This window comes from Castor canadensis, chromosome 2 (genome assembly GCF_047511655.1).
Source record: "Castor canadensis chromosome 2, mCasCan1.hap1v2, whole genome shotgun sequence".
In the NCBI taxonomy this organism is placed as follows: domain Eukaryota; kingdom Metazoa; phylum Chordata; class Mammalia; order Rodentia; family Castoridae; genus Castor; species Castor canadensis.
The window spans coordinates 163,570,716-163,588,875 of record NC_133387.1 but is presented as its reverse complement, the minus strand read 5'-3'; positions in this window follow the sequence as shown (position 1 = coordinate 163,588,875).

Genomic DNA, 18,160 nt, shown 5'->3' with positions numbered 1-18,160 from the left:
CTGTCCTGTCCCAGAGGAAAGAGCCGAGTGCCCAGTGTGGACACCCACAAGAAGAAGCAGCCCCCCACCACACACACACTCTTGGGTACCAGGAAGTAATTGCATCCTGATGTTTCTTCCACTGCTCAGGGAAAATGTCCCATGTCATGTGTCTGTGGTCACTTCTGTACTCCTGCTGTGCCCTGGCTTTAATAGATCACCCTTCAGCCCTGTAATTCCAGCCATGGGATGCAGATTCTTGAATGTACAATTAAAGTTCTCTCTCTCTCCTCTCCCTTTCTCCACCCCATTCTTTTCACACAACCCCCTTCCTCCATTTTCTCTTTCAGAGTCCCCTCACTCCTCCTGCCTTTCTCACCTTCTGCCTTTCTCACCTTCTGCCTTCTTTCCTTTCTTCTGCCCATTTTGCTCAACCATTTTTATCTTCTCTGGCTCCCATGTACCCTTTATCCCCTTTCCCCACACATGTCCATGCATTCCTGGCTGGTCCCTGTCTGGGAGGAGGCAGGAGGAAGCACCAGCAGGGAGCAGCAAGCACAGATGGCAAGGCAACTCTGACTGTGCAGGAGTGGAGGCAACCCCCTCCTCATATCCCCCTGCCAGTGACATCTGCACAGCCCCTCACACTGTGCTTCTCAGTGGCTTCAACTTGCCACACAACAAGCCTGCATCCATTCACCTGGGCATGTGCTGATGATGTACTTAGTGCTCACTAGGTCAGCAAGTGGGAAGTAAAGCACTGAGGAACCCAGAGTCTCATCTACATGCCTGACCAATCCATAACCTAAGTAAGGAATCTCCCATGGTCCAGGCGGCTTAATGGTCAAACTCATGCCCATGTGGTCCAACCAAGGAGTAAGGCTCTTGCTTGTGCTGCTCATTCCAAGGAAAATTGGAAGACTGGCACTTGTGATTTTCTGTGTTCATATCTATCAGACGATACTATGCAGCTGTTAATTGAGAGTATTTGGTTGTAGAAGCTGTTACAAATAAAGTCAGTGGTGGTCCATTTTCAAGGCAAGGCATTTAATTGTGGCCATTTGCTTGTGTATCAGCTTGAGGATGTTGGGGGAGGGCCAACTGATAAGGGAACTTAAACTTGGAGGGGTAAATCATGATATAATGAGGAAATGAGTAAAAACTGTGTACATGCCAGAAAGCACTTATCACAGGGAGACCTTCCCACCATAAAGAAAGGTGGATACCACTTTAAGCCTGCTTCTAGAATTTGACCAGTCCCAAAAGAGGCATATTTTTAAATAACCCAATAGGAAATTTAGGTGACTTACAGGAAGAATGTACACCCCATAGTACTCAGACAATGAGAAGGACTTATGGGCAGGGGGGAGACTTTTGCAACAGAAAATATAATGCTTATAGCAATTGCTTTGGGTGTGTCTGCTTCCCAGGGACCTGATCTTGCAAGACTGCCATTAAAGTCTTGCTTCCACTGTATTCCACATGTCTCTGAGTCCATTCTTTGAGTTTGGACAGGTGAGCATTTATCTCACAGAAGCTATCTATGAAAACAATGCTTATCATCAGAAGGGAAAGCAACTAATATTTAGTGATAACCTTCTCTGTGTGGAGCAGGACCCTAGGAACATAGCACATGGGACGCATTTAATTTTCCTAAGAGTCCTATTATGTAACTATCCCCATTTTACCATGGACAAAATGAAACTGAAAGTTGCTATACAATTTGCTGTTAAACAGCGGAGTGGAACTGAACCAGGGGTCTTGCAGAGGCTAAAATCTAGGCACCGGATGCATGATGTCTTTGGTTGTGTACTCATTTATCTCTGCACCCAACACCTAACAGATTGCCCAGCCATGGGTGTGCAACAGCAAGGGGCTAATGTGAAATTGGAGCTTTAAAATGGTGTGGAGAGTTTGCTGAATGTATTGCATGGTGTGGTCCCTGCTCACAAGGGGTGTGCAGTTGTATTGGAATCACTAGACACACACAACGCAACTGAGCACTCATATGTGAGAATATACAGTCAAGTCCCAAAAGAACAATGTTTGCCACAGAGTTCAGAAGCTTCTGTGGTCTGGAACTGTAGCAGTCCCATAACATAAATCAGCCCCAAGACATTTTAGGAATGCAGAAGCCCCTACAACCTGGGAGGAGTGGAGGAACTAGCTCAGTCAGAAGACTAGGAGGTACAGGAGGCCCACACTCACAAAGAATGGACATATAGGATTCCACTATGAACTGTTCTTTAGGTTAGGGTGGAAACTTACATATATATATCCTCCCACTCCAACACTCAGGGGGCACCCAGTTTTTGGACCCTGCCCTGTGTCTCTCTGCTCAGCCTTTCTCTATCAATAAAGTTTCTTTCCTGCCTGTAACTCTGATGATCCAGCCTCTTATCCTTGAGCGTGTTCTGAGAGCAAGAACCCATTAGCACTTCCATGGATTCCCTGTGGCATCCTGCGCCTGACATCGTGGCAACCCACATGGGAACCTCTTCTCTCCAGGGTAAAAGGTCGGTATTGGCTGAGCCTAACCAGAGACAGTCTGCCTGGGAAGTGACCATATCATCCAGCACTCCTATGGATTCTGTCTACTGGGAGAGCCACCCTGCTGTGGAGCAGCCAAAAGCAGAACTCTCTGGCCACCTTCTTCTGTTGGTAGGAAGGCTTCTCTTGAAAGCGAAGGGGAAATTTCTCGAGCCCACTAATGCTTCCAGCAGAATCCAGAGTATCCTTCCTTGGGGTGCAACATGATGAGGCTGTCCCAGGGTTTATATGGGACTGCCCTACTGCCATGTGGGCAAGTCTGAATCCCTCCAGCTGCCAGGCTTTTAATCTCTCTCTCAATTCTGCACTGTGACCCAGTGGCCCTTTTGCCCCTGACAACACTGGGTGACCTTCTTCAGAGACATATGGGAGGACACCATGTCTTCATTTAGTAGGGAGATAATAAAGCATCTTTGCCCTCAGGAGATTCCCTGCACTTTTTGTTCCCCACTTTTCCTTGGATGGATGACGTATGTCCCCCCCCCCAACCCAACTAAGTGCCAATTTGGGGATTTTTATGACACCTCACCGAGCACTGTCCTCCCTTACGCCCCCTGCCGCCCATCTTTATTCTTCAGGACTGCCCCAGGGAATGTATTTGCACTGTTGTTATGGCACACACCACTTGGGTTTTCTCCCATGGCTGCCCCCAGAGTGCATGGGAGATCATATTTTCCAAAAACACCGTTTCCTCGCAGTCTTCTCCAGAAGATGTGACTGATCCCAGGCTCACCCAACACCCACACACCTGGCCTTCTGTGCCCTTATGTTTCTCATTGAGCCCTTCCTCCAGTGAGTTCTCTTTATATTAGATGACTTCACTAACTGGAGACATTATAAGTGCTTGGGCTTTAAGGCTGGCAGGGTCACATGTGGTTGGTCCATGCCAGTGGGGTGACCGCAACCTGGACCGCTTTTCCCTCGGTCTTGGTCATAGGTGGCAGGAGGGACAAAATGGAAGGGAGAGGACGCTCTTCCCAGGGAGGGATTTCCTTATCGGGAAACCAATAAATGGGAATGCCCCCTCCATTGTAGACCACATTTCTTTTTCCAGATGTGAACTTCCTCCTCTCGAGTTCTGGAGGGGTCTCCCCAAGCCTGCCTAGTAAAACATTGAAAGGACATCGATCCTGACAACCTTCACAAAAAAAGGCTTTGATTTTCTTTTGTACTCAGGTCTGGCCCCAATATCCCCTCAGAGATCAGGAAATGGCCTGAGGGTGGGACTCTTAACTACATTATTCTCCAGTTAGACTTGTTTTGCAAGAGGGAAGGCAAATGGACAGAAGTCTCCTATGTGCAGCTGTTCTTTTTCTTTAAAGAACATCCCCAGTGGGTGAAACAGTGTAAGGGAGATACTCAAACCCTGACCATGGTTTGTAAAGAAGGGGATACCCAAAGAAGGGGATACCTCTAAGATACCCCCAACTGCCCCTGAGGGAGCCACTTCCTTCCCTCTGCCCAAGGGGAGGGAAGAGAGTGGCTACCCAACCCCCATGGCTTCCTTGCTTCTTTACTCAGTGGCTGTAAGCTGCTATCCCCTCCAGCCAGTTCCCAGGGAGAAGGGTGGCCCCCCGGAAATAATCCACGTCCCTTTCAGATTAAGTGACCTTAAGGAAATTAAACAGGACTTGGGCAACTTTACCAATGACCTAGACCAGTACAAGCAATCTTTTACTACTGTTATCCAAACTTTTGAACTGGCTTGGAAAGATGTCATGTTGCTCCTAGATCAAACCCTCACTTCCCTGGAGTGGTAAAGAGTCCTTGATCAGGCCACTCAGGCAGGCAGTGATTATCACCTACAAAAGTCCTCTGTTAAACCCACATCCCTAGAAGGGGAAGCTGAGGACCCCAGAGTTCCTACTGGGGTCTAAGTGGTTCCCAGGATGAATTCCATATTGGGTCCCCAAAGTGAGGCCTATGAATGGACAAGACACCATTCACCTCACCATTGAAGGTTTAAAGAGGGCTAGAGTCAAACCCCTTAAATGCTTCCAGGTTACTGCTGTCCAAAAAGGACCTGATGAATCCCCAATGGCCTTCTTACAGCATCCAAAACAGGCCATTACAAAACAAACCATGGTGGATCCCAAGTTGCAGGTTGGAGAGGTCTTCCTAAGAGATAAATTCCTTACCCAATCAGCCCCAGACATTCGTAGAAAACTTCAAAACCTGGTGCCCAAGTGTGACAAAATGTTAGATCAACTGGTACAGATGGCTACTTCTGTATATTATAACTGGGACCTAACTAGAATGAAAGAAAAAGACAGATGGCACCACAACCTAATGGCAGCTCTTAGAGAAATCCCCTCTCAATGGGGACCAAATATCAAGATTTGCTACCATTGTGGATAGGAGAGACACTTCAAATGGAGCATCCATGAAGGGGGCAGCCTGAGAGACTGCCCTGGCCCCCTCCAGGACCCTGCCCTCTCTGTAAGGGTAACCACTGAAGTCACACTGTCCCCATCTCCACTCAGGGAGAAGAGGTCAGATGGCTCCCTTGAATGATGGATCCAGGGGCCTCCTGTCCAGGCTCTGGTTCTTGACATACAAACTGAGGAGCATCGGGTAGTCCTGACAGTTGGAAGCACAAGGTCATCTTCCTTTTGGATAGCAGAGCCCACTTCTCTGTAACTCCTTTCTCTCCAGGTCCCAGGTCTAACAACAAAGTCAGCATTCAGGGCATATCAGGCCAGGCCCTAAAGTGATATTTTACCCAACCTTTGGCATGCCCTTGGGGGAACCTCCACTTCTGGAACTCATTTCTACTAGTCCCTGATACCCTTATCCCCTTGGAAAGTCATCTCCTGTCTGAACTTAAAGTCCAGCTGCTACTTCCCCCTCCCCAAAGAGTGTTTCTGCATGCCATCAGTCTGGATGGACAGCTCCACCATTGGGAGGCAAGGATAACCCCTCCTGTTTGGATTCACCTAAAAGATCCCCTCCACTGTGCCTGGAGGCCCCAGTCCTCAGGGAAGGTGGAACAAGCCAATGGGTTACTGAAGTGCCACCTAGCCGAACTGGCCCAGGAAACACGTCTTGCCCTCCCTAACTCCTGACCTTGGCCCTCCTCCACCTTAGAAACACCCTGGGCAAGTTAGATATCACCCCTTTTGAAACTCTTTATGGCTGTCCATTTCTCTCTAATGACCTCATTCTGGGCAGTGAAACAGCCAGACTTACTCCCATAACACCCAGCTAGCTAAGTGCCAACAAATCCTAACTGAGTTACACCTAGACATCTCTCATGCCCCCTCTTCTCCTCCACCCTTTGTCCCAGTGATTTGGTGCTTGTTAAAATTCCTCACGTATCCAGAGAGCCTTCAGAGCCCCTATGGGAGGGGCCACACCCTGTGCTGCTTTCTACCCCAACAGGAGTCTGAGTGGCTGGATTGGAATCTTGGATCCACATCTCCAGAGTCAAGCACTGGATTTCCCTCCCAACATGGCCACTGTTAAACCTGCTCCTGAGGAGACTCACTACTCATGTGAGCCCATTTCAGATCTTAAATTTCTCTTTAAGAAGACTCAGGAAAGGACTGGAGTGGCTCAAATGGTAAAGCACCTGCCTAGCAAGCATGAGGCCCTGAGTTCAAACCCCAGCACTGCAAAAAAAAAAAAAAAGAAGACTCAGGAAAGCAGCTTATGTCAGATCTCCTCCCCTATCTCTTCATCACACTGTATTTTACTCTAACTATAGTTCTATGGGTGACTTCTCCCTGAGAGTAGACCTGCCTACACTGTGTGGCTCTAATTTTCAGTTTCCTCTTTCTGTACTGTCTCCCACCCATAATCCACCTTATGTTATGAGATTTATACTTCTTTTTCTCTCTGTTATAATGGGACAGGTCCTTCACTACCACCCATGGACCCCCACCATCAACTTCCTGGTCAAAATTACTAATCTCACCAACTCCTGGATTTTTCCCAAGAATCTCTGGGCACAAGATGGGATTCAGGGTTACCAGACTTCCATTCACATGCTCAATTGGGATCACTAGGTTATAAGTGGTGGTAGAAATTATCACCAACCCGACTGCTTCTGCCTTAGAATTACTGGCTGGACAACAGACCCAAATGTGTGCCACTATGTATCAAAACTACCTGGCTTTGGACTATCTTCTAGCTGAGGAAGGGGGCATATGTGGCAAATTCAACCATTCAGACTGTTGCCTTCAAATTGATGACAATGGAAAAGCGGTAACAAACATTGCCACTAACTTAAAAAAAAAATCGCCCATGTCCCTGTACAAACTTGGGTGGGTGGAAACCTAACAATTGGCTTGGTGGCTGGTTCTCATGGCTTTTCCCTCTCCTGGGACCCAGGAACTGTCCTGTGCTTCAGTCCATGCCTCCTTAACCTTCTTGTGTGTTTCATTTCTTCTCACCTAGACTCCCTCATACTCCAAATGTTACTCTGTACCCACTCTTACTACTGTGGACCTTTGGACACTCCCTTGGGTTTGGATCCCTAACTCCTGCCAGGGCCCTTCTTTGCCCCCCGCCCCCCAGCAGGAAGTAGCTAAAGACTGGATCTCAATGTCCCATCTCCTTAATGGCAGTTAGGGGCTCCAACCCATAGGAGGATTTGTAGTAGTCCCATAACATAAGTCAGGCCCATGACATCTTAGAAATGTGGAAGTCCCTGCAACCTGGGAGAAGAGGACAAACCAGGTTGGCCAGAGGACCATTAGATACAGAAGGCCTGCACACACCAAGAATGGACCCACAGGATTCCACTATGAACTGTTCTTTAGGTTAGGGTGGAAGCCTTACATATACATATATATCCCCCCCACTCCAACACTCAGGGGTCACTCAGTTTCTGGACCCCGCTGTGCATCTCTCTGCTCAGCCTTTCTCTATCAATAAAGTTTCTTTCCTGCCTGTAACTCCGGTGCTCCAGCCTCTTATCCTTGAGAGTGTTCTGAGAGCAGAACCCATTAGCACTTCCATGGATTCCCTGTGTCACCTCGTGCTGTGACAGAACCATTTTGAGAATCAACTAAACTGAGTCTTTTCTGTCAAAGAGTTAGCTCTGTGGGTGGAGCATGAGACTCTGCATTTCAGGAACATGGGTTTGAACCCCCTTCCCCCCCACCTACCCCACCTAATATCCACACTATGGGATATGTCTGTCATTGTATGGATATTAGTTAATGTCCCCAGTTGTCTGTATGCTTGGTGACAAGTGCCTGGCTGTAAAGTTTCTGCTTTTAAGCAGAGAATTATTAGTAATCAGATGTCCTAAAACTCAAACTGCTAATCTTAGGATAATCATTGTCCAGAGGAATCTCTGCTTCAAGGTCCCCTTGGCCCACAGGTTAATTATATATTTGGTGCTGCAAACTCCAGGTCAAACAGTCATTTTGGGGCAGGCTAGAAGTAGGAAAAGTAAGTTGCCCAAACCACCCTCACCTGGTCAGGAACGGCCCCTGCCCCTCCCCACTCACTGATTATTGAATTTGAATCACCTAGTCTACCCCTTCCCATAGGTTATCTTAGGTTTTAAAAGCACCTAAAGTGTAGAAACATGCTCCACCTGGGCTCTACCCTGCTTCCCTTTGTGTTTCCCTTTCCTAACTTTTAATAAACTCTCTTTATGCCCACGTGTCCTGCCATGAATTCCTTCTGGTGGGATAGGAAGAGTTTGGAATTCTGATCACAGATAGCACCAGCACTGTGAACAATTTCAAGCCTCAGTTTCCCCAGAATCCTAGAAATTCCCGCCTCATGGGTCACCTCTGTCTTTGGGTACACCAATCAAATTAAGTCTCGTGTCTATGCTCTCCAATAATGTCTGCTCTTCCCCTACACCCTCCCCTAAACCTCGACCTTGGTCAATCATGAAGACTGTGAACCTGAGTTCCCTCCTTAGAGAAAAGGGGCAGTCCTGCATAAGGGATAAAATGGAGGCAGTTCCCTGCCCCCCTGTGTGTGGGCTGGCTTGCCTGACTTAGGTCAGAGACACATATTCAGCCTTCTGCAGAAGTCAATTTTGCCTTATCCATCAGCTTTTGAGCATGTGTCTGATTTGTGATTATGGTAGCACGGTGATATTTCTAACAACATTCACTAGGTGTCTTAGTCCATTTGGGCTGCAGTAGCAAAACATCATAAGCTGGATAGTTCATAAACAGCTGATATTGATATCTCACAATCGAAGGCTGAGAGGTCCACACAATCAAGTCATCAGCACATTCAGTGCCTGCCAAGGGCTCAATTCCTAGCTCATAGAATTGACCTTCTTATGGCATCCTCACATGGTGGACAGGGCTAAGACAGCTTTCTGGGGTTTTTTCTTTTTCTTTTCTTTTTTTTTTTGTTGGCACTGGGATTTGAACTCAGGGCCTCATAGCAGTTGCTCTTACCATCTCTCTTATGTTATAAGAGCTCCATTCTATAATAGCCTAGCTACTCCCACCTCTTGATGCCATCCCACTTCTGATTAGATTTGAACATATGAATCTTGGAGTGACACCAAATTCAGATCAGATTATAGCACTAAGGCTTTTTTTTTTCTTTCAGAAGTGAGGTTCCATACCCATGACCTTATACACAAATAGGCAAGCATTCTACCACTGAGCTACATAGAAAGCCCCAGCAGCAGGCTTCTTGAGAAGACAATTAGCTGAGCCCTGAGTGTGGATAGGTGAATGGATGACAAATGCCCAGGGAGGGAAGGAAGCCCAAGCCAAAGCTGTCTGAGTGCCCTTTTTGTGCAGAGGAGGAATAAGTCCACCCCCAGCAAGAGAAGAGAGGCTAGAGCAGCAAGGAGACTGAATGTACCAGCTTCTTAGTAGGGGAATGCCATGTGACATTAGGTGTCTTTTCATGGAAATTAAACAGGTAGGTTGGTAGAGTGAACTGCAAAAGAGAGAGGTATAAAGAAACAATCACAGTAATCCAGGCACAAAGTAATGAAAGCCAGAACTAAAAGGCTAGAAGCTGAAACAATAAGAATGTAATTTACAAAACAATAGGACTTGAGGACTCAAGGCCAGGAGGGAGCAGCAGGAGGAAGTTGGGCACAATAAGACTTGGACAGAAAGGTAAAAAGAGGAGCTGATGTGGCTGAGAGTCTGAAAGAACAAAGCTGGGGCAGGGGGAGCTGTGAATTCAGATGTATACTTTTTGGGCACCTCATTCCACACAAAGGCCAGGACTGGCATCCAGTTGGGAAGATAAAATATATACATATGAAAGCAACCAGAAAACAAACTGCATATGGTAGAGATGAACAAATGGAAAACGCTGTCATATAAACGCTATATAAATACTAAAATTGCATTTGTGAAGGGTGGGAAGTGAGACTCAGCAACTTTTCCTGCATTTAAGAATAAAAGAAGAAATTGAAACAGTTTTGAACACTGTTCCTTCCTTTTCTGGTTTGTTCTCTTAATCTCCCCTCCCTCTCTTTCCTCCCCTCCCCTGCACCCCCACCTCACCCCTGCTTCTTCCTTCTGTCTGCCTCTGCCTCATGAATTTTTATGCGCACACCATCAGGAATCAGATAGAGGGCTTCCATGACCTCAGACAGCTCTACATCTTTCTGTTCCTATCACACCCAATTTTCACAGCTTTTTGTTGTTGTTGGGTAGTAATTCTGAGCTGTGAGTTGCAGGCTGATGTTTCTCCTTTGTGAGGCTTGGGGACATTGAGGGGAGACCAGCAAGACAAGGAAAAGGGTAGCCATATATAAATTCATAAAGTGAATTTGGGTTTGTGAGTATTTCCAATATCTTCTCTTGAAGCACCCTCCAATCTGGGGCATGGGAGGCCCTGATGTCTGTTCCCAACAGGACATGGGACCTACCTCCTTGGGAAGTAGCCAGCACCTGTAGACCTGTCCAGGAGAAATGTACTATCAGGATGAGTGGGGGCTAGTAGTCAGGGAAGAATCCAATACAAAGAGCAAGGAGATTTGGAAGCTGAGTGGAGCCAGTGATGGGGAACTCAGAGAGGGCCATACCGGGACACCCAGAGAGCCATTAGTACCAGGCATTGGGAACTTTACCCTGTAAAGGCAAGGCCCATGGCCAGACTGGGGACCAGAACTGCATTCAAGCTCCAAAGAGGAGGCAAAGTCACATTCTGTCTTTTTTATTTTATTTTATTTTACAGAACTGGGGTTTGAACTCAGGACCTACACCTTGAGCAATTCCACCAGCCCTATTTTGTGATGGACTTTTTCTAAGATAGGGTCTCATGCACTATTTGGGCAGGCTGGCTTTGAACCATGATCCTCCTGATCTCTACCTCCTGAGGAGCTAGGATTATAGACATGAGCCACCAGCGTCTGGCTGAGCCACATTCTAAAGAAAGGCCATGGGAGTGATAAATAATAATCATATACACAGTTTATTGAGCACTACTCTTATGACAATGCCAGGGTCTATACTATGTCACCAGTAACAGGAACAATATCCCTAGGAAGTAGTAGTATTATCCTCACTTTGCAAAGAAGGAAAGGCTATTGTTTTGCCTAAATCATACACTGTCAGGAGCAATATTAAGACTCCAATCCAGGTCTGGAGGAGGAGTTTTAGGGAAGAGACAGGCAGAAGAGAAACTGCAAGAGCTAGAGGAAGTCCTTGCTCCTGGAAAAGGAGGTAACAAACAAAGTCCAGCTAATGACCAGGGGCTCCAGCTGCTGAGCGTCTCTTCCATCTTGAGTTCCTACAAGTGAGCACCACATTGACCTAGCTGGGATGAAGGGAAGAGCATAGTAGTTGGAACCCAGCTTGGCTTGACTCTATTTGCCTGAAATTTTAGAGCTACTTCAAAACCAGTTCTAGAGCCAAGTCCTGTCTATAAAATTGTGACCCTAAAGCATTCATCAGTTTAGGCAATTTGTAGACTTCTCTGGGCCTCCAATGAAGTAAGATTTAAAAGTGACTTCCAGCAATCTGATCCAAAGATCAAAGAGTCCATAGCTTGACCAAGAATGTAAGCCAAAATGCCTCCGAATCTGGGGGTAGCTCTAGCTGGTTCTGGAAGATTGAGGAGGAGGCAAGGAGTTCCTTCTCTGAGTGATGCTGGGTGAACTCTCCAGCTAGTCACAACAGGTGATCCTGTATGTGGTTTTCATGCTCCCAGGGCTCCCTGCAAGGTATATTACCTGAAGCAGGACCACTGAGATTTTACAGCATTTTTACTTCCCAGACTTAGGTGTCACAGAATTCTCTTGGCCCTTTCATCTCTGGCATTCTGTGACCCAATGTGCTATATTAACAAGTGATTCCCATTCAAAAGTATTTGTTAAATTACCTGCAATGTAGTGTGCACTATGCTAGTGAGTGAGTGTGGGCAGTAGATGGCAAAATAGTATAAAGCCAAAGAGCAGTGACTTTCTTCTCTAAGTAGGACCCAACACCGTCACCCTATATCCTTAGCACACCTATCATTGAGAGGTAAGCAAAACACATGGGCCCCTTCTTTCCTTGTGTAGTTCAAGAAAAACAATTGGTTCTGCCAGAATCTTTGCCTCTCAGTAACACTGACTTTGTTTTATATATGTTTATTTTAAAAATTAAAGCCCTGAAGAAATGCAATTAAAAAAAAAAGAAAGGCAATTAAATTATTTTGATTATTTGTGCTGGAGTATCTGTTTTAATCAACCCCTATTAAAAATATGTGTGCAAACGTGCAGAGGTTTCTGCATTCTCCTGAGCCTGCTGCCTCCTACCAAGCCCAACGTATTTGCTTTATGGAAATACATTGCTTGGGTTCCTTTAAAAATTATTATTATTTGGTTTTAAAAGGTTTTTTTTCCTCCCATTTCCCTCTCAAACAGTCAAAATAATTAATTAGTTGCAGCGGGTTTTTGTCTTTGTGTGTTTTCTTTCCTTTGTAGACCAGATTGGCAAATCAATAGGGAAGAACGCACTGAATAAAAAATGTCAGGAGCATCGTTCTCATAGGAATAGCTCTCAGATACTCTGAGATCCCCAAGGCTGGCTGAAGGGGTGAGGCCAGTCAGTATTTTCATACTATCTTGGATTAATTTTTAATCTTTTTTCCAAAATCATCGAAGTCCTCATCACATGTTAGATACTCTAGAAACATCCCTGAAGACAGGCGGAGAACTGCCCTGGAGAGGAGGAAAGGAGAGTCAGAGCAGCACAGCCAGGGCTCTAGTTCTGAGGACTGGGAGAGCTTGGTACGCCTGGCACCTGATGCCTGGTGTATAGTGTGGGCTGTTCAGCCTTAAATAAAGCTGTTGTGCATTTCTTTCCGAAGCTTTCTCTTTCCATCACTAGGATGTCTTCTTCCCTGATATCAGATACCTTCTTTGTTAAAAATAACCAAATGAACATTGGCTTATTTATGTTGAAGAGGGAAAAGTCTTTTCATGCAGCACTGGCAAGCCTCCTTAACCCAATGGGAGCCGTTCACATCTCAACATGAGGAAGGCCAGGAAACAGCACCAGAGAGGATCCCTGCATTTCTTGGCCTCTGGATGGCTCTACTCTAGTCATCTTTGTGGTCTCCTTGTTCAGTCCATCTGGAAGGGCTGGCCTGGCTTGGGTATGAGTTCTCTGCCTGGATACCCTACCAAAAGCAGATGGAATGGAGAAGTGTCACTCCTCAAAAGGGATTGGAAAGTGCCACTGCCACCTATAGGGGGAATGGAGACTGGGTAGATACACAGTGTCCCTCTTTCCACACAGATGAGCATACCTCAGATAACACCCAACCCCTTCTCTAACCCCACACACTTCCAATCAGGTACCTGCCTTTCTCTATCTCTGCAACCCTAGAGTCAGGATCAACTAGTCTCAATCCCAGCAGGAATCTGTCATCTCCAAATGGCATATCAGAGAGGGAAAGGAGGCACAGGGAAGGAGGTAAACAAGTTTCCATAAACTCAGGTTTTCCATGTTTTGTTTTCCCAGTATCACCTCATTCTTGCCAGTTGCTAGTTCTGCATGGTCTTCATCATCTCCTAACTGTCCACACTGCTTTATTTTTCTTGCTGGGACTGATTAGCCAAGTGTACTCAGAATCCCAGGTAGCAGAGAGTCAGCATTCATTTTATCTTTTCCTTTATTAATGGGTCGATTTTCCTCTCTTGAATCTCTTTCCTTTAATACAATTTCAACTACAAAAAGACTGCTCGTGTCTCCTCAGGTGGTTTTTCCAACACAGTGGAGTGAGGCCTTTCTTCTGTCATGATCTCAATCACTCTCTCCCTGCTGGCTCCCAGGAGAAAGCATATCTTGTGTCTCTGCTGTCCCACACATTTCCAGGAAGGACACATTCTGTACCTGGAGATCTGACTTCCAGTGTGCTTTATAAGGCCAGGCTGTGGGGACCTGAGCCCTACATTCTCTCTTCATCAAAGGGAACAGTTCTGTCTCACACTGCAAGGGCAAAAAACACCCTCAGAGACCTCAACTTTGCCCCTCAGACAGACTTTCGCTCTATCCAACCTTCCTAAGAAGTTTTCTACAATTCCCAAAGTATTGTTGGGAAGGCATGCCCCAGGATGTCAACAGGATTCATCTGGATTCTATGGTTCTCGCCTCTCTCCTGGTCTGCTCACCAATTTGTATTCAGGGCTTGTGTCAAAGACCCACGAAAGTATGGTGATTGAGTTTGTAAGTGACACAGGAGGAACTATTTTCTGCCAGTCACCTGCTGACTGACTGGCTGAAATATTCAGCAAAACTTAATCACATTGAACGTAGTAGACAAAAAGGTGAAAATTTCTTTAAAAAATTTTTTTTCTAAAAAACCCTCACTGTGTGGGATGAGAGATGTCGCCTGAAAATAGATATTAGTCCATGATAAATGACTGTGAGTAAATGATATTGTCCTATCTATCTGTCACCCATTCAGCACCATTTAAAAAAAAATTGATGAGCAGATTGTAAAATTTATATGGAAATGTAAAACCAAATCCAAAACAATATTTTTTAAATGACAAATTTGGAGTACTCACACTTCTGGATTTCAAATTTTACTGTAGTGCTATAGTTATCAAGACAGCATGCAGATAAAAAATATAGATCAATGGAAGAGAATTGAGAGTCCAAAAATAAACCCTTATGTTTGTAGTCAGTTGATTTTGATAGACGTGCCAACTGACTGGAGAGAGGGTAGTTCAACAAATGGCACTGGGACGACTCGACAAGAATCACACTCACCTCACACTCCACTCAAAAAAGAAACCAAATTGCTCCACATCACATGCATAGGAACACTCTTTTCCTATGTCACCCTAAAGAGGAAGATAGCCTTGAAACAGGGTTGTAAAACATGGTAAACTGTCAATTAAAAGCTGTAACCTCAGACAGAGCTGTGAGGAATTGCTCATTAGAGCCATGCAAAAGTTTGGGACCAAGATGAAAGGCATCATGCAGAGATAAGCACCCATTCCTGCCTTCCTTTGTCTCCACTTGTAAATAAACTTTCCAAAGCAGGCCTCCCCCGCTGCTCTTATCTAAACCGTAGGTCCCTAACCCACTACTAGCCCTACTTTATGGGAGAGCACATTCCTTGTAACCTGATACCCTGAACTGCCTTTTAAATATCCTGTGAATCCTTTGTTCGGGGCTCAGACACTGGTACACGTCTGGGCTCGCTAGCATAAAATTAAAATCTGAGTTCTCCACTCCTCCGAGTGTTGCTTGGTTTCTCCTCTGACTATATTGCCACAACAACCCAATGGAGAAGAATTTAAACCTATGGACAGAAACTACAGGAGGAAAGACTGAGACACACAACATGAGGAACTTTCCAATCAAATAAGGAAGGGATGGTGAAATCCTCATACCCAAGAAAATTGGAGAATAGGCAGAATAACCATCTGGCAATGATACAGCAGAAGGCAATAATGCAACATGTTTAGAACATGTTAACTGCTGAAATCTTTTATATGCTGCATGTTTTTTGCTACATTTGACCTGTCAACTATGAGCAAATGGTTTGTGGGACTCTCCCACAATGAAGGTGGATTTTTCAATTTTTCCCTATGGATCTATCAACTTTTACTTCATAGATTTTGAAGAATTTGTGCTCTTGGTGAATTTAATACTGTTTTACTGTGCAGTGATCCTCTGCATCCCTGGAAATACCAGACTGTCTTCTCACATCCTCTTGCCCTCTATCTGTGCATGCTACTGCATACATGGCCACCTGCCCATGAGGTCAACAATTTGTTCCAACCCTCAGGCAACCCGTGCAAAGCCAACAAGCAGGAGCTTAATCTGCATTATTTCATTTTTCCAGTAATCCACTACACTTCAATCAAAACCCCAAAACATAGTTCCCAAAACGTAACTAGACACAGTAAAATGTCTGTTTGCCAGTCACAAACTTGTTAGTTTGCAAAGGTTTCAAACATACCTTCTAAATAATCAAAAATCAGCATGATTGTAAACAAAATGTTGACTCCTTGGCAGTAATATCTCCTCCATTCAGTCCTTTTTCATATTCATTTTGCTTCCTCTTCCACAATTTCTCTAAACATTTTGTCAACTTTCTTGGGGACATGTCTTCCAACACTAGGCTAAGTATGAACGGTACTACAGAAACACATTCCGTACAAGTGCACAGCGGCAGAGGGACTACCCAGACCCTGCAGCCCAGAGATGCCTGTCAGCAACATCCAAAGTGAACATTCTCCCTGCTAACACTTGTCAAGACTCTCAAAATCCTCTACACTGATTTCAACAATTGTATTTGCTAAATCATTTTGCTAAAAATTGAGTTGAGTTTGATGAGTATAAATATAAAATTTCCCTATATAACTTTGGATGAAAAATGTTATGCTGGAGAGTTTGTATATTCCATAAAGTTTGGCTAGTAAAAGAACTTTCCACCAGGAAAATTTAACTGGAGAAAATTTCTACAATTATGCCCTGATATTACCTAGTTCAATCTATATTTGTCTCGTATATGATTTAATTGGTCTATTTATACTTATTGTATTATTGATATATTAAAACATGTTCCTACCATAGAATTTTTTTACTTTCATTTTGTCCCACATTTTTCTGTATTTAATCTATTCCCACCTTTTAAAAGTATTATTTATTCTTAATTATTCAAAACTTTTAGTTCACACTTATATTCTTTGTATCCTTCCCAACATCTAAAATATTTATATTATTCTAGATATTTAATTCTGAGGCTCCATGAAAAAAAAAACTCCCTTTTTAAAAAGACAACACCTAGCTGTTTTATCTTTACTTCTTTTATGTTGGCAAAATAGTGTGGATTACTCTGTTAGTATTAAATATTTCATCCCAAACTGTTTCAATGAGGACCTGTGTGTGACAAAACCTCACATGTCAGGGAATATTTTTAATATGCCCTCATATTTGAATAGTCATTTGACTGATTACAGTTCTAAAATAAATTATTCCTCAGTACTTAAAAAAATACTTATTATCCCAGACTTCTGCTTTCCCATCAAGGGTAGAAATCAGGAAAGATAATTGCCCCGCCCTACCATAACAATCCCCCCAAAAAAGGAACAAACAACCAAATAGTTGTTTTTCTTGAAGAAACTGGAATGTTGAGCACAGAGAAGCCAACCGTAGAAGCCCCTGCCTGCAGAGAGAGGAGACACAGAGATTGACCACCTTGACTAGAGACAGTCAGATGCTAGGAAGGAGAATTCTGCCAGGGGGACTGGCACACTGGTGGAGGCTGAGAGGGCACGGGTGATAGATGATCAAGCCTCTATGCAGCTCAAGAGCTGGGGGTGCCCACCTACTCCTCCAGTATCTTTCTTTACAAACCCTACTGAGTGCTCACAGAAGATTGGCGGCCTCTCACGGTGCAGACATAAAGGCTGGAAGAGCAGGCACCACAGGAGGGGTAATTAACCACCACTGTGCCCTTATTCTCTGTCTCATATCTAGAACAAAAGCCCAATTATGGGGAGACACTGTCACCTTTGAGACATTGGTAAAGACCCACTGCAGCTGGAGGAAGGTAACAGGAGAGAAATAAAAGCCCTCTATGACTAGGTGAGGGGAACCACACTGAGGAGGAGAGTCAGCTTGGAAAAACCCACATCTCCCAGACCGGAGACATAGTGCTTCAGGAGATAGAGACTCAGTCAGAACTATGAGCAATGCCCTTCACCCCTTTGGCTAGGCCAGCAAGCATGGAGCAGCAAACACACGGCAAGACACAGGCCTTCTCTGCGGTACAGGACAGAATGAAGACCTCAGGCTGAAAAGTGGGGCATACATTGAAAAATATCCTCTGACAAACTTAGTCCCACCCTAATCATGAACTTTGCCAGGGAAATTTGATGCCTGTAATTCACTAAGCATAACCATAGCAACAACAAACCTCAAATCCAACCCAATTTCTAGCTAGATTAGCCCAAACTGCTGTTTTAAAGTCTTAGCAGAAGGAAAGCCAGATCTCTTTTTTAGGCATGAAAAATATTTACCTTGGTCCCTGATGTCCTTCACAAGATGTCTTCTTTTCAACAAAAAATTGCAAGGCATACAAAAAGTCCGGAAAAAGCAGCACCCTCCCATTAAACAGGTACTAACATATGTTAGAACTGTATGGAAGTGAATTTTACTTAAGTAAAATGCATATGCTAGGGGCTGTAGTGGCAAAGGAAAGCCAGATGCAAGGCTTGATGGGTAAT